Below are 26,888 nucleotides of genomic sequence, written 5' to 3'. Positions count from 1 at the left end.
CCCTTCATCTCTCATCCTATTTGAGCTGACGAAGCCGAACTCTGTCTCTAACGATGTTGAATTGAATTGAATTGAATTGAATTGAAAGAGAAGTGGGAGGAGAAATTTGATAGGTACGCAAAACGTGTCCTCGCAAAGGGTTCGGGGCTGAAAAAACTGAATACGTGAACTCCAAGCTTGTTGGCCACTTGTGTCACTACCGGTTACGCTGCTCCACTGAAGGAGTTCTAGAAAATTCTGAAGGGGAAAAGCCGAAAATGGACGTAACCTCTTAGATACCACATATGCGAGGGGACGGAAATGTGATCAAAGTGATCACGGCACAGGATGAGGAAGAAATAGCTGGTGTAAGTCTGCACATTGGAAGGAACTTTGTCATTTCGCAGTGCAGGTGGAGTGGAGAAGACTCAGTCGCCTGTTGTTCAATGATTTCTAACGATGTCTCAAGCGATCTGAGAAGCGGCATGCAAATATTGCCTGTTGGAATCTCTTGGTGAAGACTCATCCACAGCTAAACTTACGCCAGAATCATACCGACCTCCTATCTCAAAATGAACTACCTTCTGGGCTATTAAATACATACCAATGATCCTCTCTTTTATTCCCACAAATTCCCAATCTCCCGTATTAGTTGACGGAACTGAACTCGGTTTCCTGACTAACCCTATATCCAGCGCGACAACTGTTGCCGTCAGCGATTGAATAGCTTCTACTTGGACTTACTGTAATTGAATCGGTCATTTGTAAAACCACACGAGTCCACATTTCTACGAAAATGAGTCACCGGTACTATAGGAAGCACTATGGGTTGACGCATCATTTCCAGTCAAAACAACATGAGTCCGATCATTATTAAGCATTCTATAAAATCTTAAAATACCGAGTTCTTCCAAAACCACATCAGTACCGACTCATGTGGCTTTAACGCTTAACGCCATGATGCAGCCATGACGCATTTGCTGTCATGCACTTCTTTGTCAAGGTGTTGGGCAGTGAGTGTAGTTCCAAAAGTTCAATAGAAGAAAAAATAATCAAGTGTTCTATGGAAGTACCTGTACCAGATAGAATAGACATTTTTGAGAAACTACGTCATTTGAAAGTAAAAATGAACAAGATGTGTACCTGTGTACCTTCAAGTACTTGTAGAAGTGCATGATATAAAGAGAAAAAATCCCGAAGAGAGATCCCAAAGCAAGAAACACAGTCTTTTTTGGAAGAATAATATTCAATTTATGTTATTTTCTTATTGTGAACTAAAGATATGTCTGTACTCATACATTATCATTAAACATGTGACATACTGGTATGAAAATTAATTACTCGCGAATAACTTTTATTAAATCGGCTATGATATTTTGAATTTAATTTGTGAATATGAGTCATTTTGAATATGAAATAAAAATAACAATATAAATTGATTGAAAACTGTATAATAATGTATTTCACACTATAACAAACAATACACTTCACAATTTAAGTCACACAGTATTTGTGTGCACTCATAGTTGAGTTCTGGCGTCTTGGCAGCTCATTTGAGTTGTGTGGATACAAAGGAAAAATTGTGACGGTATCGTGTATAATTCCTGGGGTGCTCAGTCTGTAGAGCGTTCGCACGCTAAGCAAAGGGTCCCGGGATCGATACCCGACCTCAGAACAACTTTTCCTTGAAATTATTCAAACCTGCTTTACAGGGAGCTACTACCTGAAAGCCAGATTTGCATAATACACTACATATTTTGTCAAGATACTGGAGTTACTGTTATTGGTACTTGTTAAAACAACATAAATCCAAGAAATTAAAAAATATTTTAAGGTGATATGAAATGAGATAAGTAAGATAGAATGCTTTGTAATCAGACATACTTATGTATGGTCCTCCTGTAAAAATTTCACAGACCTAACAGAAAATCCATTAAATATAGGTAGTTTTTTCTATTTTTCTCGAACTTATTTTCTGTGACTCATGTGGTTTTACAAATGACCGATTCAATTAGAACCTCGATCTCCGGGATAAAAAAGTGAGTGCTTAGGCTTTGGTTTAACGATGGGTACTTTAAAAAAAATCCTCAGATATAATGCACGCGTGTGAAAATGTATGTCGCTGCGTATTAAATGAATTACTTTCACTTGTTTCAACCACGCCAAGTTGACAGTGCACGGTAGATTAGGATGACTGACAAGAACACACGCACCTGCAGGTTTGCGAGACGTGTAGAATCTCTTAGTGAATGAACGTGTAGAGTGAGCAGCCGCGTGTCGCTTTGTTCATTTGCAGTAATGATGCATAATTAATGTGCATCTCTTGAAGAGAGTGGGATACTGCTTGAACCACAATGACGCGAAGGAAGGAGGAAAGGAGGAAGTGAAGACTCAAGAGGTAGATGTAGTTTTCTGCCTGGTTAACAGTTAGCTAACTTGAAAATGAAGAGATGGACCTACGTAGGCTATCCTAGAGCATAAGTTGCAATGTTGAAGATTAAACGCAAGGAATAGGACTGACACTAGTACCACAGTGACTTTGAGCAACAAGTATCAAAACTAACTACAAATAATATGCAGAATCCATAATAATAATAATAATAATAATAATAATAATAATAATAATAATAATAATAATAATAATAATAATAATAATTTATTTTATTTTACCTGACAGTTAAAGCCTTAAGCCCTTTTCTTCCAACCAAACAAGATCTAAAATTAATACTAATGCAATTATCACTAGAGAGAATCTTACATAGTGAACAATTTGGATTGACTTCGATGCTACTTACCCAACAGAGTTCTATGAAATATTTATTTGGTCATTTTTCAGTCTATCATTCAATATGGTGTTATTGTTTGGAAGTACAAAAATTAATCTTAGTCCGTTAAATTTACTACAAAACAATTAATTAAAATTTGTTTAAAGAAACGTTTTCATTATCCAACTAAATTAATTTATTCTGAATTTAATGTATTTAATACTGAACAAATTTCTAAATATATTCTGTTAAAATTTTATTATAAATATCGTAATAAGTTTATATTACAGGCACATAATCATGACACAAGATGAAATAGAAACTAAAGGTTTCACATCTGCTGGTCCAAAGTATAGCATTAATTTTGGCCCTCGGTTGTAAGGGAAGGTTGACTATATCGTACCACTTTTTAGTTTTTCTTCAGTTATTTAGAAATGGGAAGGAATTTAATATACTGTTAGACATTGAGACAGTACCTTGGGACAAAAAATATATTTTTTTCAGAATTTTAAAATAAATATAAATTGTTTTAAAATACATTATTTAAAACTTTTGCAAGTGGTACGATTTATGCGCCTAGTTTCCTAAATCGTACCTATAGGTTGCTTAAATCGTACCCATTTATAAAAGACATAATTTTCACAATAAGAACTTCATAAAAATAACATATTTCATTACATTATCATTTAATATGCAAATTTATTAATACAAATGAGAAACAGAGATGTTTTAAGATACAAAGATTTTTGTAATATATAAATCTTAAATATTATCAAGATCTAGTAAAACGAAAACACAAAGGATCATTTAAGATTCAATCTTATTTAACACATATGAAAGATACCTACTTGTCAGATTCTGTCGTTACACGTAGAGACAAAATGAGAACGTTTTCTTGAGCCGTAGAAACTCCTGCACATGTCTCATGCACCCATTGATTGCACAGCGAGCAAGTAATCATAATGACAGCTTCTTCACAGATAAAATAAACCCAGTCCTCTTCTTTTACATTAACATCAATAATTTCAGATGCCTTTTTCGTTCTTGTTGATAGTTGATTTGTTTTTGTTGGTTTTTTTTGTTTCCTCTCCCCCCTGTAAATTCTTCCTTTCGATTACTTCTGCTGCAATTGATTTTTATAGGGACTTGAAGTTAGCACATCAGCTTACTGAACACTTTTTCTCGTTCTCGCTTGAACTGAAATCTTTGGTTTAGGGAGAAACTCGTTTCGTCAACGTTACTTAAATTTGTACAAAGCGTCTCGTTAACGGATCCATTTGCAGGACGATCCAGACCTCTCTTTACCTTGCCCATCAAATCTCGCTTGAAAATCGATTTTGAGATTTCGTACTTACGGTAATATTCATTCAATCCCACTGCTCCGGATCGAAATTCATCCAGTGCCATAAGTACAGCACTTGGTTCCGATTTTACGTATTCTTGTTTGATCAATATCTATTCTGAAATTTTAAAATATTTTGCACCTAACGTTACTTGTTCACGTCGCCAAAATCGTACTGGTACGATATGAGCAACCTTTTAAGATACGATTTAGGAAACTAGCACTCCAAACAAACTATTCAGATTATAACCTAAACAAAACTGTTACAGTAACTATTTTTACAGTTTAAATAATGAAAGCAATCTAATATACTAAAACACATTCATTAAACTAACTCAATGTTTTAATAAAAGTTTACGAAAGAGTAAGAAAATCTTATATGAGAAATCAACTTACTATTAAACACGATTTAATACAGCTGTTGTCTTGGGTGAAAGGCGGGAAACTGAATGAGTATCAGTTTCTATTTATATTTCATGAAAAATTCCTCAGATGGTTCCTGCATGCAATACTTTCCTGAATATTAATAGTGGTACGATTTCGGCGCCGGTACGATATAGGCTACTTTCCCCTATAATAGTTTAGCTAAATTACAACCAGAACTTCTAACATGTAACCCACTAACATATAACAAGAAAATTAGAAACGTGTTAATGTCTTCAATTTAATTAAATAAATTTATAGCCTATGTGTATGAATTAATCATCTTATATTATATTTGTATTCCATAATTTTGGAATATATATTTTTTCATGAATTGTCCTACTTTATTCACATACGATATTATTCTTCTCTATGTTAATATTATATTATATAATTTCATTGCAGCTGTAATTTTAATTTTAGTTCCCATTTTATTTTATTTTTTTATATTCTCTTACAGGACTATTAATAATATATCTGAACTGCAGCTGTACACGAGCCCTGCTCATTCGGTCCTCTAATTTTGTTAATATTACGGTATCTTCTCTTTTATATTGATTATATTATTTTATTTCTATTTCTATTTTTGTAATTATATTCTATATTCTGTGTATTTAAATTTAAATAATGAAAATTATAAAAAATCTTATTCTTGCTCCCCGTTCCTAATTTAATAGAGACTAAGGTTTGGACACCGGAGGGAAAAAGACCTTTGGGGAGGCCGAGACGTAGATGGGAGGATAATATTAAAATGGATTTGAGGAAGGTAGGATATGATAACAAAAACTGGATTAATCTTGCATAGGATAGGGACCGATGGCGGGCTTATGTGAGGGCGGCAATGAACCTCCGGGTTCCTTAAAAGTCGTAAGTAAGTAAGTAAGTAAGTAAGTAAGTAAGTAAGTAAGTAAGTAAGGTAAAATCAATTGTGTACTTAAAGTATTTAGCCTATTTGAATACTGCCATTTGACTTAGATTAATTGTACAATATATTGCAAACAATTAATATGCGATGTTTTTTTTTAATTTCAACGTGAGTGTGTTTATAAAAAAATTGAGTTGTGCATCGTATCTTACGACTCGTTATCTCAGTAGAGTGACTTCTTCTTTGATTGAAATTTTAAGATATTGTTCATTTAGTTTTGAATTTCATATTGAAATATCAAAGTCTGGATGGTATTTTGAAACAATATTTTTGGTACAAAACATAATACATGAATTATTTTTGTTTATAAATATAGGTTTTATTCTTACCTGCACTGTAGGCATCTTTCCCCAATAGTCGGGTAAGATGGCAAATGCAATTAACATATTTACTGATCTATGTATTTTACCTGAACTTGGTTTGATATATGTAATATATTTAACAAAATTGACTTAATCTGAAGCTCATGGACACTTTCCCACTCGTTTATCACTATTTAGGAACAGAGTCATTGCACACATTTTATTGTCGTGTGCAAGACTCGTGAAATCACTTCTTGCACACAATGAATTCAATCCAATACATTTTTTGCCATCATTTTTGTTAGGAGGTGTTTAAGGTTTCGGTAAGAAATCCCGTATGCCTGCGATGCTCTAAAACAGTTCATATCCTCTGTTACAACATGTTCCATCACAAGTTGAAGACTGTCCTCAATCCACTGACTTCTATCAGAGGATCTTAATTAATGTTTACACATTGCCTGCAATAAAACAAAAAATAAAACTCTTGCAACAAGTTGCCATCTTACCCCGAAAAATAGTGACCATCTTCCCCAAGTATCGGGATAAGGTGCCTAGTGTTGTGACGAAACCTAATATGGCGGAACAAGGTTGTTAACAATACAAACTTTAGAACTTTTACTACAATATCCATTACAAAGGTTTGACAGTTATTACGAATTCTAGGATGTATTAAAATTTTAACATACCTTTGCAATTATTTTATAGCAGAAAAATGAGCTGTTTTCTTGCTTTTGTTCTTCTCACAACAAGAACACGTGGCAAAATGAGTTAGCTTCCACTCTACAGGCATTCAACTGTCTAAGTGATCACGAAGACGTAAGCGTGGCGTTCTCTCTTGGAAGAATGTGAAACTACAAAGAAATAAGCATCTTCCCCCGATAGTCATCTCCCCCCGATTCACTCTATATGGGAATTACTTAAACAGAGTGATTTAGTAAAAGCACGCAAAATTTAATCAGGATATAGGGGTTCTCTGCAGAATATTTTGAGATGCGAAGTTAGGGTCTGCAGAGCCAGATTAAGGTGGTATCACTCCAACTGTACGTACGTGATTGTCGACCTGGGTGGCGGAGTCAGTAGAGTGCTATTCTTCTGTGCCCGAGGTTGAGGGTTCGATCCCGGGCCAGGTAGGTGGCATTTAAGTATGGTTAAATGCGACAGGCTCATGTCAGTAGATTTAGTGGAATGTAAAAGAACTCCTATGGGACAAAATTCCGATACGTCGGCTAAGCTGATATAACCTCGGCAGTTGCGAGCGTCACTAAATAAATATCATTTACAATTTAGGTACTGTGATTACTCTTCGAGTTGTATGAAAGAATCTGTCGTTGACTCATTGCATGTTTTGTAATGTGACAATGTAAATACGATAGACAGAACCACCTTGTGAATGACAGACCAACGAACAAAACATGATGGACTGCCTATATGGAATTAATAAATTCAAATAATATGAAAAACAGTAAGCGATAGCGATAGACAAGTTTAAGCCCACATCGCCTTAATCTGGTTTCCCAGTCCCCAAGTTCCTTATCTCAAAGTGTTAAGTAGAACATCCCCTCTTTCCTGTTGAATTTTTGTAAGCTTTTATTAAATCGCTCTGTAGTTTCTATTGCGAGATAGTATAGTATCAGACCAGAAGGGTCGTTTAACTTGGGTCCTTCATGTTTGACTAATCAAAACAACTGGACAACGGACCCAAAAGTGTAGCCGACTCTTCAGTACTAATACTAATAGTAATAGTCATATTTAAAAAATGTAGCGAGCTCAGGACTATCAGCCTAATATCACACTCGGCGAAAATTCTTTTGCGAATACTGAATCGACGTTTATATTCTAAGATGGAAGAACAGTTGGAAGAAGAGTAGTTTGGCTTCAGGAAGGGAAAAGGTACGAGATACGCAATTGGATTACTACGAACAATTGGCGAAAGATACCTAGAGAAGAATAAAGAAGTGTATATAGTATTTGTGGATTTAGAAAAGGCGTTTGACAGAGTGGATTGGAATAAACTGACGGGGATTGGTATGGATTGGAAAGAGAGGAGGCTCTTCAGTAACCTTTGAATGAAACAACGAGTCAAAGTCAGAATAGGAGAAGAAATGTCAGAAGAAAGTGAAATAGGGAGAGGGGCACGAAAAGGATGCTCTTTATCACATACTCTGTTCAACATCTATTTGGAGGATTTAGTGAATAATTGTTTTCAGAACATGGGAGGAATTACAGTAGGAGGAAGAAGAATAAAGTGTACCTATAAGATTTGCTGATGATATTGCGTAGTTAACAGAAGAGAGATGCTATTAAGGGATATGCTACTGGAGCTAAATGACAGCTGTGAGCAATATGGAATGAAGATAAATGCCAATAAGACGAAGACCATGGTCATAAGGAAAAAGTAAAGAAGGTAAACGTGCGAATTCTAAATGAGGCATTAGAGCAAGTGGACAGCTTCAAATACTTGGGATGTACTATAAGCAGTAACATGAGCTGCTGCCAAGAAGTCGAAAGGAGAATAGAAATGGCAAAGGAAGCTTTTAATAGAAAAAGGAACATCTTCTGCGGACCTATGGAGAAAGAACTAAAAAAGAGACTGGTGAAGTGCTTCGTGTGAAGTGTAGCATTGTGTGGGGCAGAAACATGGACATTACAATGATGTGAAGAGAAACGACTAGAAGCATTTGAAATGTGGTTTTGAAAAAAGATGGAGTGTATGAAATGGGCAGACAGAATAAGAAACGAAGGCGTGATGAAAAGAGTGGATGAAGAAAGGATTATGCTGAAACTAATCAGAAAGAGGAAAAGAAATTGGAAGAAACTGCCTTCTAAAGGATGTACTGGAAGGAATGGTGAACGGGAGAAGAGTACGTGGCAGAAGAAGATATCAGAAGATAGACGATATTAAGATATATGGATCATATGAAGAGACGGAGAGGAAGGTAGAAAATAGGAAAGACTGGAGAATGCTATGTTTTTAGGGAAAGACCTGCCCTTGTGCAGACCATCATGAATGACTGCGGAAGGCAAATGGCCAACAGATTTTGTCTTGATACCTCACTCACGCACAGTTTTTTTTTTTTTTTTTTTTTTTTTTTTTTTTGACGTTCAGTAAATCCACGATCTCACCACAGCGTTTATTTCCTTGCGGAGGAAATCGTCTAAGAATAAGAATTCTTTTGCCCTCTACAATCCATCGCCCTCGGCCGCGTCTCAACTCACGAACCTCGGATCCAACAGCCAGCATGGTAACAGATTCACCACTGAGGACTGTGACCCTTCGGGTTTGGTTGCATAACAGTTGCACGGCTGGAAACAGGTTTCTTCTACAGGGTGAACTAGCCAGGGCTAGAATCCTAACAACACTCACGGCGGCTCACTCATACGTAACGACGCTACCATATCCGGAGGATTCGTTCCGTGCTTTTGCATGTAAAACCTAAGTGTGCTCTGATAATCAGGTTCCGTTAAACTCTGAACTACATGGGTTTTGTAAGGTTTTAATTTTAATTGTTTCGTAGCTCTTATCACTGAAGACTGTGATACCCCTAACTGTTGAGCTACACAGCGGGATGATGTCGTAGGAGTTCCCTCTAGTCGGTGGCCAATTTCATCTAACATCTCCTCCGTGAGAACAAGCTTCACACATGTTCGTTTCTTATCCAATACTGTTCCAGTTGTTAGAAATTTACTCACTAAATTGTAAATTATTGCTTTAGGAGGTCTGACGACTCAGGGAATGACTGACGAAAGTTTATTACAACTGTTCTCCAAGATTCATATTTCACAAAGTTGCCGTAAATAAACAAGACTATATTTCATAATGGACACACTACTGCACTCTAAATGTACGACATGCAGATGCAGCCTCACTGTGTGAACATGAGCGAGCAAGAGATCATATCACTGCGATAATGCAGCAGTTACTACGCATACGACTTTCCGCTGACGCCGGTCTAGCACTAACTGACTCACTCTGTAGTACGGCGCCATTCGAAAAATGACGTGGGCGAGTAACAGCCTGCTTAGTGGTATTCAGTGCATCACCTTTCTGCAATAAAATCTCGCCACTTATACATTACATTACATATTGGTTTACCTTATAATAAGTGCTGAAATATCGACCGTTGGAAATATTGCACGGTACTTTCTGTATGGTTCTCTTATAGCATACGTATCGTAAGTAAAAATTCTCTTTTCGACTGTGTACTGCACTGCCAAGGAATAAACTCAAACTAAATGGAAGTCAGCTGTATACTAATGCTGTGACGTTGGCATTCCTTCAGTCTGTCTTATGTATCCACAATACGCAACTTAAAGTCTTCCCACGTCGCTCAAGGAGAAATGTACACACTGTTTTCTCGGCAATCGCGTTTGATCTATAACAATAAACGGCCTTCGGAATTTACCTGAACGAAACCTGTTTCGTAGCAAACGCTCTGTAATACACTCATGATGAAAAACTGTAAGTAATTCCGAAACTTCTGTGATGTAAGGTTCAAACACACCGTACACTTTTATTAGGCCTACACTTTATAATTCTTTTTAATCCTAAAGTCTTCAAAAGGCGCTTCATTTGTTCTAGCTGCTATCTTCATCTCGTATACAATATTAAGATAGCTATCCTCTACTGGAACAAAATAATACGGCAGTTTACTTTCAGAAATAGTTGTCTCATGTTGCTGTCTACATTGAAATGTACTGCCTCTTTCATATAAATGTTGGTTAATGATAGGTAAGGAAACGTTTATTTTACGCAGAAGAGATATGGATTTGATTTTCTCCATTTTGATTTGAAAAAAAAAAAATGTATATACATATTCGCATCGCTTCGTAGATTGGATGTATCTTTGTTCTCAGATGAAACATAGTGTGAAAGAAAAACTATTTTACCCTTTAAGAAAATTTATATTATTGGTATGTTAATACAGAGTGTGTGTGAGAGAGATGGTTTTCTGCAAAGGACCTAGATATCGACGATTCAGACAGGGAGAATAATGAATGACAATACTACGAGGAATGGAGATGCGGAGTGCTAAAAAAGTATGGAATATTACTCATAACTTCTTCAATTTCAATTCAGAAAAAAAAGTTTTGTACAAAAGCTGTCAGAAAATTTCTATTCAGCATGATACCAGTGTTCGAAAAAAAGTTCACAATAAGAAAGGCAATGGAGCGTTTTCGTGATCGACTGGGACATTGTTTGGCTGTGAATGGTTCTCATTTTGAACATCTGTTGCAAAGTTTGGATAGTAATAGTGTTTTGTTCAGTTTTATGGTCTACTGAACATGATTTTACATATCTATTTATCTCAAGTTTGAAGTTCACGAATAAAGTTTAATAAGTAGTTAAACGACATGAAACGGGAGAATGGTAAAAATTCTACACATTTAAACGCAAAATTTAATGATGATTCGGAATATGTTAATTTTAATATAGGGTGCCATTTAACAAAATCAAATTTAGTATCACAACCTGTATACCTGAGTAACTTTATTTCGAATACTGGTATCACATTGTATGGTTCATCTCCAACATCTTAGATATAAAACTTTGAACACTTGTATATCGGACGAAAAAAAAGAGTTACTCTTCATGGAATAACCCGGAAGGACTAAAAGTAGCATAGATAAATGCTATTGCAATAACGATGAAGATATTGTAGATTCGTTGGTAAGCTTGAACTGACCAGAAATGCTTGTGAAGTTCATGGTGCCTGTGGTTTTAAAATAAGCTTGTAGTTATCACTGCTGTGGAAGGGGAAGATATCAGTTATTAAAAGGAGAATTTATGTTGCTGGGCACAGTACAGTTGAACTGAAGAATACGTGCAATATTGTCAGCGTTTATCTCATGTTTAATTGCATTATTACTACTCGTAATTTAGACATATTTGAGGAAATATATTATACGCCTTTTTTTTTATCAAAACTATCAGAAGTAGATATCATGCAATACGAATAAACATATGCATTATACAAGTACTGTAATTATGAGGACTTTAACAGATCACTATCACTTCTGAATCCAAGTAATGAAGGCGGCCTAATCAAGGCATAAGTTCGGTGTATATTATAACGTAAATGAACACTGGCGGCAACGAGTAAATGTACTCGTATAGGCTGAGTGCGAATTAAGATTTACGATGAGGAAGGGATAGACTCCTAGATAGAGAATACCATTACATAAAATTATAATTATTATCCTCATTCGATACGGCTCAACGCTTGGTCGCACTGAGTTGCTTGTCTTGCATCTTGATCAAAATAATAATTATTATATCCATGAGCAGGCTTAAGATAAGATGTGTAATTCCTAAGTTATTGAGTGTTGTCTGCTTGCTGCTGATGATAATACACCAATATTATTTTCTTTGGTTACTTTATACTTCATAAAGTACATATACTCCTATTAAAAACAATTACATTTTGTTACGGGGGATAGTAGTTATACCTGACAGGGATGTTAATATGAATTTATGAAGGAGGATAACTTTCCAACAGGAGGAAAAATCTCCCCATACCCCCCGTTAATTCGCACCCTGCGTATAGGCCTATTAGAAAAACATTATTTCAGTTTATATTTAATGCTATAAGACATCTTGAGATATTATTGTCCCGAATAAAATATGAACTAAAACTATTCCTCGACAGTTACTTATGTCTAGTTTAGTATTGTTGATAGACGAGACAGTAGAAAATCTTTACCCTTTAAGGCGCACAGTCTGTACAACGAATTGACTTATTTTAGATTTTACATTTCATATTCATCATTACTACTTTACGATAAGCTCAATGACCCGTTTTCATTCAGAGGTTGTTCTGCCAACTTCTTCTCGTCTTCCGACACCTCTATATTCTGTCGGCCTATTATTGCCGCACCTCTAATGTGAGTCTTACTTCTTTCATTCTGAATACATGTCTTTGTAGATTTATTTTATTATGAATCTCTTTGTTTCAATTATAGACTTTAAATACTGTTTTATATTTTCACTTCATATATATTTTAAGGTATATCAAGCAAATTCTATCAGGAGTTTGGCTGCGGCTGTTTCTATGGCTCTTCTCTGTGTCTTATTAAGGGCCAAATTTTTCACTCCAATTCATGAGAGTCGACACAGACGTCACTTAGTAAAACTTCATGAAATCCTTTTTAGTTTCTCAGTGTATTTACATTTTACCGCATCTATTTACTTATTTACATAGGCCATATATTTTATTACTTATCTTGTTAAATTTTTTATTTGGTTACTTAACTGCGCTTTATCCACTACAAGGTTATTTAGCGTTGATGGAATTGGTGACAGCGAGATGAGGCCGAGGATTCGCCATAGATTACCTGACATTTGCCTTACGGTTGGAGAAAACTTCGGAAAAAATCCAACCAGATAATGACCCCCAGCGGGAATCGAACCCGCTTCTGAGAGGAACACCGGATCGGCAGGCAAGCACCTTAGCTGACTGAGCTACACCGGTGGCTACTTCACTGACACTTATAAAAGGTATACTTTATTTTTCTCCATTGGTTGGTTCAATGTTCATGCCCCTAATGTCTCTCTCTGTCTCCTTCTTCCTCTTTATAATCTTCACGGTAATTCTGTCATTTTCCGTAGCTCATCTACATTGAATTTTGTAACTATGTTTACTAGGTGTATTAATTTATTTTGGATAATATCATCTACTGCAAACGTGGCTAAATATATTCTTGAACATTCTGCATAGTTATGTAAACATCTAAAACAAAAAAAAGATGTTTTTTATTCATGTTTAGTTTGACAAAGTAATAGTTAGACAGACAAGCATTCATCTATATCTGAATCGGAGAATGCAGAAACAGCACATGTTCTGAGAACTAAATTTTTCAGACACAAAAAACGATATTACTTAGACCACATCATTGGTTATAGTACTGGCTTCTTCAGACAGAAGCCTAATAGATTTGTCGTTTTATACCAAATTTATTGGACTCTAATGAATTGTTAATGAAATAAATCAATATATATTAGCTTGACATGTGCTGTTTCTGCAAGGAATCAAAATTGTAGTATAATAATTTCAGTTCAGCTAAAGTTTATTTGTCAAATTAGGGATATAATATAATGCATAGGCCTACTGTGTACTTAATACATAAGTTCAACATATAAATGAACTTATTTTTCCACAATAGGCCAATGAAGAATATTGTTGCAAAATTCTTGCTATTCACGTGATATGTAACACATTAGTTTGCGTATATCATCAACATTCTCTCTTTGAATTGGCACAATTTTGTCTGGATATTCCAATGAAGAAGGTAAATATGGTATTCTCCTTTGTACTTACAAGCAAACATTCTCATGGGGGCAGATAAAAAAATTAATCTTTTCTCTTACATTATTTAAAACATCGAAAGAAGTGCTTACACAAATTTTGGCCACTCGAGTGCTATTACGAAGGCCGTAAGAAATGTTTCCCTGGGACCGTCTACAGAAAGAGAACAAAATTTCATGGAAAGTTTTATTGGAACAAAGATAGCAATTGCTGAGTTATTTTTCAACGTATTCATCACCAGAATTGAGACATTTGTCATTCAGTGGGATCAATTTTTGTATCCTTGGTCGTAGATGTCTGCCGTCTGGAGCTGGAACCAATGTGTCGGCACATGTCTTTGACATGAGTTGTTTCTGCGCGCTTCCAGGATTTCACAGGGCTCCAAATGTGAGATGGGTATACTGACATATGTGGTTTCTGCCACAAATAGTGACATGTGCTGTTTCTGCAATCCCTGATTCATCTAAATTATACGTAAATATCAGGTAAAACTATCCAATTTATATTCCACAGAGACACACGGGGGCACGGAGGCAGAATCCAATACTTTCATGACCTCGGCAAGAGAATGAAATGGTGTGATCGGCACCGCGTTCGGATTTACTTTTATGAGCGGAAAATAGCTGGAACTTAATTCGACAGAAATCCTGACAGTTTTGGAAACTAGAAAAATCTCGTCACCACCCGAGGTTGAACCTCAAACCTTCCTGCCCGCATTCAGTTGCTCTACTTACTGAACTATCCAGCTGTCATACTATCCTACATAGCTTCTCCATATTTCAGTGCTAGTAAAAAATTTTTAATTCCCAATTAGTGATCACATAACGTAATAAATTCTTAACATTTTCCAATATTACTCCAGTCAAATTATGGCAGATCACTGGCAATAAAATTCATATTACAGAGCAGTGCTATGTAAATCATACAATTATTACATTTCTGCGATTCTAATTCAAATCTGAGGCACGTCTAATTATTATGGAAATTATGTATAACAGGATATCTGGTTATTAGCAAGCACGTGAGTGCTGTATCTGATATTGCAGCCAGTTACTAGTTAATTCCTTCACACACCAGACTGTTTTAATTTACTGTTATTCGATCCAGTGAGATGGACTCGCCGTGATAGATGTTCAGTATGTTGTTCTGGTCGCGGGTTCCAACTCGACGCCGGAATTTAATTACTATCATCATTTAGCATCCCGATTGGTAACAATGTTCCCTTCAGTGGGTGATATTAATTATGACTGATATACTTAATTGGAAGCAACCGCGAGACGATATTTAATATCCTGCAAGCCTGCTCGTGCACAGCATTCAGAAGAGATATGCAGCTCGTATTTGACGAAACATTTTCTCTTGGAACACTTCAATCAATAAATTACAACAAATAACTGAAGAGGTAATTTAATATTCTAGTATTAACTAAACTTGAAAAACGTACGAATTTCTATATTGACGGAAATTGTGACAGATTTTAAGTAAATACATTATTCGAAAAATAGTGGTACTGAATTGTGATGCTGAAAAAAAAAATAATTCGATATTTCTTAAGATATGATAATTCTCATCATTCTTCAAGCGGTTAGGTACAGCTTACAGCAGTAAAATTTTTGGAAATAATAAATATTTTGTCCTCCATTACTGTATCTTGTATAATAGTGAATATTGGTATCTGTAAAACACTGTCCTCTTGCTATATGAAAAAAAAAATATATTTTTACGAATAAAAAAAAAATACTTATATTTATTTTTTTGAAAATTAAAAATGGTGGCAGTTCACTGTGCAGTGATGAAGCGTTTCCCTCAGAATTCATAAACTTGTTAACTTTTTGATGTTCTCTCTCTTTTATTAACAAAATTACGAAGTCAAAATGACCTCCAATAAAAAAAGCATAGAACAAGCATTCAGTATCTTCATTAAAAATGTTTTCCCAACCGTAATACTGAATTCAGATGAATCATCTCTCACTTCTTTTCTCGCACTTGTTTTATGGCTTGTTGCATTGCCTTTTCAGTTTACTTTTTCCTAAGTTTTTTGGAAGGTGAGGTTTTTCCCTCCTCCTACAAGTGCCAATATCATTAACGAAACAGAAAGCCAGGTTATAGATTTCAAATCATCCGTCCTCAAGTGAGGCTGACCACTGGGATCCGGAATTAACACACATAAAAGATGAAGGGAAATGAAACGAGCAAAATAATGATTCGATTTGTACATTAAAACAAAAATTTACGTGTTAACATACAGATGATAGTGTAGAATTTGAAGAGAGGCCTTCAGAATTTCCATTACAATCTTCTGAACTAATAATACTAGTATTTCACATTTGTGTCACACTGATGTTGTAGGCTACTTCATAATCTCAAAAGTTCAAAACATATCACAATTTAAAAACGAAATCAATTAAATATACATTGCTATAAACGTAGAGTATTTCTCTTTAAGAATGTATATAATTAATATTTCTAACATTGAGAAATAACAATGTCTATTCAAGAAAAAAAAAATACCGCCGAAATTTTCACTTTCCCCGAAAACCAGTAAAGAAAAACGTATCAACAGTTCAGCTTCTAACTGCAAACTAACACATTCCCGCGAAAGAGTGTATCAGTGCGTAGTAATCTGGAAGGCTTCCGCTAGAAAACAACACGTCTCAGGTCGTATATATATCACACTATTTCATATTTGTACCTATATTTCATATTTGTAACAATTCTCCTACAACAAACTGGGAAGGTGAATCGGTGACACCAATTCGTATAGAAATGGATCAGAATTTTAAGATATGCAAGATTTTGTGAATTTTTTACCATTAATATCCGCTATATATGAGATACCTCTAGACCAAAATCTTAACTTGTAATATAACATTAACATTGATTAGTATTTTAAATCTAAAGAAATATTTTGCATCGAAAACTGTTACCCTATTTACATAGCTAATCTAACATTATGTAAATCTTTTACAGACAAAGTTAATTATTCATTTATACAGAGTTTTAAATTTTGCAAATTTCATTTATTTATTTAATTATTCAACTGTAGTGGACTAGCCTACTTCCTCCATTAACTGATCTTTGTAACGTGAGCTATATTTTCTTATAAATGTTTTGTCTAATATCCGTGATCATATTCGCTCTCCAATTGTCATTTCCCGCAGTTCATTTACATTGTTAGACTTTTGTAACTACGTTTATCAAAACTTTTGTACTTATTTTGGGTAATATTATTTGCTGTTAAAGTCTATTAACTTTTTTTCTTCAACATTATGTGTAGTTTAATAAAGATGAGAGTACGAAGTTTAGAATTTATTCTGCTTTTTGTGTGACTAGATCCTACTGGATACATACACTTTCTTTCATCCATATCGTATTGCACATACCTCGTCACTATTTCGATGTCATTATAAATGTTTACATTCTGAATTTAGAATCGTGTTACATGACAAATTCTTGACATGTAATAATATTAATCTATATAGTTGTCAGTTCATGTACACTGTATCATGAAGCAATGTTTAATATCCTGCGAAAAATTTGTGTAATTTTATGTTATAAATTATGTTAGACTCTAATATATTTTAACGTACTGTATTCATGTGTTATTACGTAGATATTACCTAACAGAAAACAATATTAATAGTGCATAACATAAGTCAGAATTTTTAAGTACACCAACTTTGAAGTTGATTCATATCATAACTTTCTTAAACTTCAGCCTCGTGGTAGTCTTTGTAAAACTCGGAACATACAAGCAATTTGCAAGTTCACCTCTAGAGTTATTAAATTTATCCCAAGTGTGATATCTTTCCTCAACTTTGAAGAGCTAGAACTTTCATAAAAGTTTGAAGATACTTCAGGTAAGACAAGTTCGTGATCGCTAAATTGTGATATGTGTGTGCTCCAGAGGCTGTCTCGATGAAATCTAAGATACAAAGCCTTGAACCTATAGCGTAACCAAAAATAAAGCAACACACCTGTTACAGGAGGTCTGCAATAACAAATGCAAATACTACATACTACAAACATTACAAGATTTAATGTTTATTTTTCTTGATCATCTATTGGTTACCATACTTGCCTCTGCAGCAGAGTTAAACGCAGTGATGGACAGAATCCTCCACTGTTCAAGAATGACATGACGTACAACAAGTGGCCGCTCTCTAGAAACTAAGTTCCCTTCAGATATCTCCGCTATAATTCGGAGATAGGCGATGTTACATGTTGTTGTACCACGTTGCCTGATATCTACAGTTACAATTAAAGTGTCCTCCGTGTTACTGTTGTAGCTTAATGGTAGCGCTTCGGGCTGGTATTTGTGAGGTCGTGCGTTAAGAAATAGAGAGAAAATATAATTGCTCTCATCAGTTTCATGAATGTATTATGCATGACGTTATAATTATTTATTATGACATTATGGCTGCAATTGAAAAGAAAGTAAGATTATATTCTGAACAAAAATAAATTTCGCGGCATAAACAAAACAAATTTACTGGCGTCTGCCTTAGAAAATTCAAACAATTAAAAGTTAAAAAAAAAAAAAAACAAAAAGCCACGATTAAATATTTAGTCCATCTTCCTCCCATCTCGATCGCATCTTGCATGCAGTCAAGTGGGCATGGAATCGACTAGTCTTTTTAATTCTCAGCCTCTGCATCCCAGGCATCCTGGACGAGTTTCCACAAATCATCAGTACGTCGTGGAGGGGGATTTGGCCAAATATTCCGCATATGCTTCTTTACTTGTGTCCCCGTAGCTTAGTCGGAAGAACGTTGGAATTTAGATGTCAACGTCTCAGGTTCAAATCCTCTTAACTTCTTTTCATTTTATTGTGTTACAAGATAGTATAATATAATATACAAGAAGAAAAAACTAACACTAGTATTATGCAACTGTATTGTTTCAAATCTAACATTAAATTTATGACATATCGCTAAATAACGATAACAAAATATAAATAATAACAACTTTAATATTATTTATATCAATAAAAACGATAAGAGAATATAAATGATAACTTGAATATTATTTACATCGCTAAAGAACGATAACAAAATAAAATGTTAACTTGACCAAGGCTCGAACTCACAACTTTCAAACTCTTAAGCGAACACACTACCGCTGCTCTAAAAGACGCAAATATGAAAGACGCCTGCATAAACATCTTAGTTTCGAAACTGCTTCTATAAGCGCAGGCATTATGTAACATCACAATTATCCGAAGTGGACTTAGAAAAATATTCGCTGTTCATGAGTGCGGCCACTTTATTCTTTTTTTTTTTTTTTTTTTTTTTTTTGACAGCTGTACATATTTCATGCACGAGGAACTGATTCTCATCTGAAGCGATAGCATAACATGTGAGAATGGGTTAAGGACGAGCGAGTTCTTTCGATGATGCGAAGTGAAATAAATCATTTAAGCTTATCATTAGTAAACCCATTCAGAATGCCTTCACGATCCACTTTTACAACATATCCATACTGGATAATATGCTATGTTTTATAACGGTGTGCAGAATTGAATTTTGTAACATTGGTAATAACTTTTCTACAAAATACACCCATTTTCTACCTCCGTAAATAAATATTCACTTTACATATACGATTCAATTCAGACCCTGAGCGTCGTTGAATATCATTTGCACTAAGAATACAGAACTGACTCATAAAAGTTCTGTTTATAAACAAAATTGATTGCATATGTGCTTTAATTCTTTTTGAAGCGCGGCAGTCTATGTTTGTCGATCACTGCTTCAGTGAAGAAAAAAGGTCAAGAGCGCCTAGAGGTTAGACAGTCTTCAGAACAATACGTACCAGTGAAAGTACAGAAGGCACGCTGTGTAAATGTACATGAACGTCCATTTCTAGTTTAGTGGCTTTAAACCCGGCTAAGTATAGCCTAGTACATTTTTTAAACTACTGTATAACTTCCTTAGCATAGCTTTCATTAGGAATGAAGAATAGCTGGGAGCTCCGCACAGTGTTTGCGGCACTAAAGAAGCTTGGAGATCCATGTAGCGGATTTTCGACACAAAAGTAAGTCTATCTCTGATTGAGGTCGTTAGGAAATTATTATCAAAACTGTCACGACTAATAATTTAACTCTTGGATTTACAATCCTCTGTAATCTGTTGTAATTAACACCGCTAAAACCTTCCAGACAAAATTCTTCACATAGCCGCCTAGACAGTTCAGAAAGGTCTAACTGATCAGTGATCATGTGGGGAGATGTTAGTATCCAATCAGATGTACAAGTCGTAACTTAACTTTGGTTCAGTTGAGCATATCCTCCTACAAGAATTTTAGGAACGATAAAGTAGTAAGCTTAATTAATTCTTAAATTTGGTATAACGCTGAGCATTAATTAATGTAATTTTAAGCTATATAACAATCTAGATGTGGGCGTGTACCGACAACAAACAGCACTCCACACCAACCGTGAAACATGGAGGTATATCTCGCGGTCGAAAACTGTGAAAAGCTGAATTACTGTTAATACACTAAACACTCCATAGCAGTTTCCGGTTGCTCTCTACATCCTTCCTGAATTAACTAGCATAATTATTGTTAAAAAGGATTTCTCAAAGGCGTGACAGGTAGGGCTATTCTGCAACTATTGTCTTTCAGTTCTTATGAAGTAGAGATGGGAACGATTTTTACGAAATACCAATATTTTCTTTTCGATATATCGATATACCGGTATCGAAATTTTGATTTAATATTTCGTGTAATATATCGAGTTTCTCATAAATTGATAGTTTCTTAATTATTATTATCATTATCAACAACAAAATCCACATTAGACAAATCCAGTAATTCCCTAGAAGAAGATGCTAATGATGGTGGATAGTTGCATAACTGTACAACCTTGAAATATCCAATCCAATCAATATCATATTACGATTGGCTGGACTGTAATTCAAATTCAAAATGCAACACGTGAGAACGTGAGACTGAGACAGAAGTTTTATCTACTACTGTTTTACCACAGTCTACTATATACAGTCACGAAGCTTGGGATGATTTTTTGCCAACGAGTTGCATTTCTCGCGACAGTTGCTAGCCGCTTGGAGCGCTGTGAGTACTAGGAACAATAGACTGTCACTGCCATCGTGATCTAATACAGGCCGTAAGGCAGGCCATGTGACTCGCTTAACCCGATCACGAAGGGCGGCGTTTCAACCGTATAAATTAATAGGAATGCATAAAGAGTAACATATATTTCTCTAAAATTTAGTGTAATTGCATTAATAAAATTTAAAACAATGATTAGGAGACACTTCAGACATAATTCCTTGCGAGTTAAGGTGTAATATTATTTTTGGTGTGAAAATTACGTTGTTCGTATGTGTAATAACTGCCTTTATTTCGATTAAATATTGCGAAATTCTTGTACATTCATTTATGCACGATTCAATAATTTTCAGTTGCACCGCACGAATATTTAGATATGTTGAAATTATAGGTTATGTTTATTGTACCAGTTGCCCCTTTCTGTCTAATTTTAGTGATCTCCAATGCCCTGTCACTACATAGGCCTATATATATGTCATGTCATATGGATATTATAGGTTATGTTTACTATATTTAACTTATATTCCTATATTCGCAATTATACATTATAATTAAACATAATGTCATATATGACACCCGTCACATTCTATTTGTCTGTATTTTAACACTGCAATTAAGTACTGAATTATTGTATTTATTTACTACCTAAGAGACGAAGTAACACAATCGTACGTACACTAATTTCATAGGAGTGGTATGGTAAATTTTCTGTCTACAATATTAAGGAAGTTAGATGTGCTAAATTAAAATCACAATATAAATTCATTTTTATTGAACCTCAAAATAGCTTCCATTCTAAACTTGAAATGTTGATGCGAATAGATTATGTTAACATGTAAAATTCTCTTCACATTAAAATAACACAGTTTTATAATTATTTCTGCAACATATTATGCAACAAGAAGTAAATGAAACTTATGGACAAATTACACTAAATAAAGCTTAGCAATGATAAGCAATAAAGTTATAATATAGGCCTAATATTTCACTGAGCACCATACACTGAAATAGAAAACCCGAACAAACATTACGGCCTGGTCTAGATCGAAAAAGCATTGACTGTGCCGTATTTCGCATATTTGTGAAAAGTTGTGTAAACTGTGAAATGTTCATTATCGATTGTAGTAACTGTAAATGGCTAAAATACAATAATTTGAATAATAATATGGGACAAGGAGACGTTTGTAGTACTATAAATTGTAAGAAAAATAGGTTAGAGTTATTCTTCTTCCGAAAGATCCAGGAAGGTGAGTTTATAGAATATAATATATATTTTATGAAAATAATATATAAACCTTATGTATTTCACATCTAAATAGTGGAAGGAAGGTGTTATTTTTTTCAAGAGAACACGATATCGAAAGTACAATACATTTTATCGTCTGCTTGGGAAAGAGTCTGTGATGAGGCGATAGTAGCGATCCTGGTGATGAACAACTATTTATGGATGTATATTTCAACTTAGTTTGCATATTTAGTAAGTATTAAGCTTCGTGACTGTATATAGTAGACTGTGGTTTTACTATTAATGCTTTTCAAGGGAGGAGCACTCCCACTCTGAAAAGGAACCGTTTGACCTCAAAACGGCTATCAAAACTTTTATTTGTATGTTCTGAAATGAAAATAGGAACAAAGATTTAATACCAGTATGACATTTGTTTACGGCTAGGATTTCTATGCACAACCTTACTGATATTCTGTTTTCTTATTACATCTTTTAGTGCATAAAAATTCTTTTCATAACATTATCACCATTGATGTTTGAAATGTTGAATTGTTACAATAACTTGTAATAGAAACTTACTATATCAGACAAATGTAAAGTTCGTTAACCGTTTACTTACATTTAAAAATTATTACAAGTACTGTTTACTTGCATTTAAAAATGATAGAAAAGAGCATTATATTTGTGTAATTGACTGGATTCTATAGAGCATTAGAATAATTGAATCCTATTCCAGTATAAAAAATACTGATCCATGTAGAGTTCACTTCACTCTTTCGCACTGTATCATTTAAGCTCACCTTACCTCAACCATAATTTTGATTTAGGTTCCGAAGTACATAATATGGTATTGGAAATGTATTGTTTTTCGTTACAATTTTACATTTATGGTTTTGACTGTTATGATGTTAATTTAAATGCTAATAAAGAATATTAAAATTAAGTAAGTTTATTGTAATAAATGTACACCCAAAAATATAATTCCATTAGTATCTATACGAAATAGGGATACATCGATAATCGTTTCGATATACCAATATAATTTTTTGCAATAAATATATATATATATATATATATTGATTATCCAAATTAGGTTTGCAATATATTGCAATACCAATATATAGGTATTTAAATTAGTTCCTAAATCCCTATTATGAAATACTGAGATTTTTCTTCTGCCCTCTTTTCTTTTTCTAGACAGGAAAAAATCGCACGGCGAGAAATGGGGAAAAGGATTTTCATTTCTATGTAAATTTTCTGTCAGCAACCAATATCACCATTTCCTATCTAAAACAGGTGCATTGAATTTTGGAATTCACTATGAAATATTATTTTTGTTTTTCCTCGTCAGTAATTTACTTGCGGCAACTGATTCTCAAGAACTGAACAATTTGTTTATTTTACTGAAGTAACACTAAATACTGTTCACCTGATCTTGAAACACAGTGACTTAACATTATCTCTAATGTTGCTTATGAGTTCAACATAGAGGAGATTTCTTACCGAAAGATACAAATTACCACGTTTCCCGAGCTAATATGCAACCTGTTCCGTTGCTAAATGTGAGGCTGTGCATCACGAACAAGCGTAATATTTTTGTTATATTATAGATTTATCATTTTGTCATACAGAATAATATCTGTAATATTGACAATTGATATTTGAGGAGAATATTACAGATAAGATAAGATAACTGCCTCCCATTGGAGGTAGCCCAGAAGGACTCAGTATACTCTCCTACATTAATTTTACAATATTAAATGTTTACATAAATGTTGTATGACAAATTAATAAATCTATAATATTCTCATAGCTAGCAGTGCATATGTCTGTACAGATTACTGTGCACTTAACTGCGGAATCCCGGCCAAATAAGTCACTCAGCTGAGTGCGCTCCTAGTATAATGACAGTTGACATTGGACATATACGTCAACATATATGCCTAGCTTGGAGTTAGGCCAAAAGGGAAACAATGAAGGAGGAGAATTCGGTCCGGTGCTGTGGATTGATTTCGGCGTGGCACAGTGGTCAGAGTGCTTGGTACGCAGAACCAAGGACCCGGGTTCGATCTCCTGCGCCGGAGCGAATTTTTCTTCTCAAATATTAATTGGTAATATTTTTAGCTTTGTTAATCTGTCTAACAATCTCTACGATTAGGTTAAGTTCTCCGGACAGTGTTATTGGTAAAATAAAATTCTTTTCGAATACAGGCTCGTCATACGTGATTCTTATTGCTGAGAACGTGAGAAATATGTATCATTATGTGAATCAGATTTAAGGCAATGGATAAATCATCGGTTCGTGTGCCAGTGAGCTTTTTTAAATGAGCCTGCCATTGGCTACCTCGTGAAAATTGTCAGTATGATGACAGAGTATGAGTGAAAAGATTATCAACATGAAGATGTATTTTATACTGTATTACAATTAACATAAATAGAGAAGAGAGCAGAGATACTCTGTCCTCCCTCCATTTATGGCTAACTATTTGGCTAACGACAATCTGATATTATCAATTTGCAATATTCGCAGTGTACTTTTAAAGTTATTTGTTGTAGATATCAACTATTCAAATAATATTATCATAAAACTGTAGCTATTGAGAATACATTTTATACTAATAACCATGCTAAGACTTTCAATGATACGAAAACAAAAAGAATATTGTGTAAATTTTAAATGTCAGTGTTCTCAAACTTAATCTAAGAAATTTCGTCTGCTATGAATCGTAGTAAAAAAGAAATATGATATCAAATACATTCTGGGTCATTCTTATCTAAAGGAATGGCCGCCACGTTATTATGAGCGGCCGAACATTCACAAAAATATACAGTTTCAGAACTCCGCTTTCAATCTCTTGCGTTCGCAGTACTGCTAGTTATAATTTGAAAATCTTCCGCTCTTCTTTTCAAGCCTTCCGTGCAGTTTCACGGGCCTCTTAAAGTATTTGCGGAATTAGAGATGAGAACGATCAGGAATTGATGGACTATGACATACTTTTTCGAACGAACTGCAATGAACAACTCAAATATTTAACCATTCTAACCTTTGACTTTTCTGCAGAAAACAGTCGTTGTGAAAGAAGGATAATATTCCCGCTGTTTAATTGGCGTGGATCATATTGAACTGCCTAATAAGAGAACAATATTGATGAATAGGTCTATTTGTCACGTAGTTGTTCACTGCAAATTATAAACTGTATCAAGTCACTCAGCAAGACTAGAGTAAATTTTGGAGATACGTGTATATTTTGTAAAATAAGTGCTGGAATGACTTTACAGACAACATTGCCGATGGAAAAATAGGCTTGACCGCGTTAGCCACGAGAGCTGCAGTTCTGAAACTTGGTCGAAAATTTAGGCTATGTAAAGCAATAAATATTTATATTAACAGTTTCTTTAAGTGGCATCCTATTCCATTCTTCAGTTCCATCTTTATTTAAAGTAACGTCACAATCGTACCAGAGATAAAGAACTCATAACTGAAGATGAACTTAAATTATATTTTCAAGTACCTGTGACAACCGTGACTATAATATACAGTGTGTTTCAGATTTCAACCGAAGAAATTTGTCTGGTTATAAAGAGTTTGTAGTAGAGTCGTGCACAATAGGTTACGAAAAATAGAAATGATATATTGCTACTACTGTCGGCTTGGTTGGTGCAGTTGGTATAGCGCTGGCCTTCTGTGCCCGAGGTTGAGGGTTCGATCCCGAGCCAGGTCGATGGCATTTACATGTGCTTAAATGCAAGAGGCCCATGTCAGTAGATTTACTGGTATGTAAAAGAACTCCTGCGGAACAAAATTCCGGCACACCGGCGACGCTGATATAACCTCGGCAGTTGCGGGCGTCGTTAAATGAAACATAACATTTAACATCTATATTGCACTGAACGCCTGGCGCTATAGACAGTATGCGAAGCTCTTCCGTCTCGCGGAGTGGTCCAATGTTCGGTTTAACGAATGTCAGAGTCTTTCTCAGGTGGACGGCTCTGGATCATGAAAGACAGATAATATTGAGCCATCCAGGAGTTCCAAGAATCATTACAAGGACGCGATTATCATCGTGTACCTTTCAACTAATATTTTCCCATTGATTGATTGATTGATCGAGGAGGAAAGGAGACGGCAGAAAGGTTCTATGCTTTTTAGTACGTTGACACCCATGACTGAATATTGTATATACATTAATTTGTCCTACAGAATTTATCTGTAATATTGACACTTAATATTTAAGGAGAAAAATTCGCTCCGGCGCCGGGGATCGAACCCGGGTTCTTGGTTCTACGTACCAAGCGCTCAGACCACTGAGCTACGCCGAATTCAATCCGTCGATGTTTCCCTTTGTGGCCTGACTCCAAGTTAGGTATATATGTTGACGTATATGTCCAATGTTGACATTGTTTTTGTTAATGGTTTTACTTTATTTATAGTTTGATTTTTATTATTTTATTTGTATTTCTGGTGGTGTGGAAGAGCACGCCTGATAACGGTAACTATGCCAGAATAAATAAATAAACACACACACACACATATATATGTATAGATTACA

The 26,888-nt window shown here is 34.8% G+C and overlaps 1 protein-coding gene and 1 non-coding gene across 2 annotated transcripts in view; both read right to left on the bottom strand.

Annotated features, from left to right (window-relative positions):
• The window catches only part of LOC138710386 (neurexin 1-like), a 658,219-nt gene that overhangs the window by 175,605 nt on the left and 455,726 nt on the right, over positions 1-26,888 (bottom strand). The gene's annotated exons all lie outside the window — the stretch shown is intronic.
• On the bottom strand, positions 26,586-26,658 carry TRNAT-CGU (transfer RNA threonine (anticodon CGU)). The gene has a single exon. It is a non-coding gene; the product is annotated as a tRNA-Thr (tRNA).

Source organism: Periplaneta americana, chromosome 1, assembly GCF_040183065.1.
Source record: "Periplaneta americana isolate PAMFEO1 chromosome 1, P.americana_PAMFEO1_priV1, whole genome shotgun sequence".
NCBI lineage: Eukaryota > Metazoa > Arthropoda > Insecta > Blattodea > Blattidae > Periplaneta > Periplaneta americana.
This window is presented reverse-complemented; position numbering and strand designations above follow the sequence as displayed.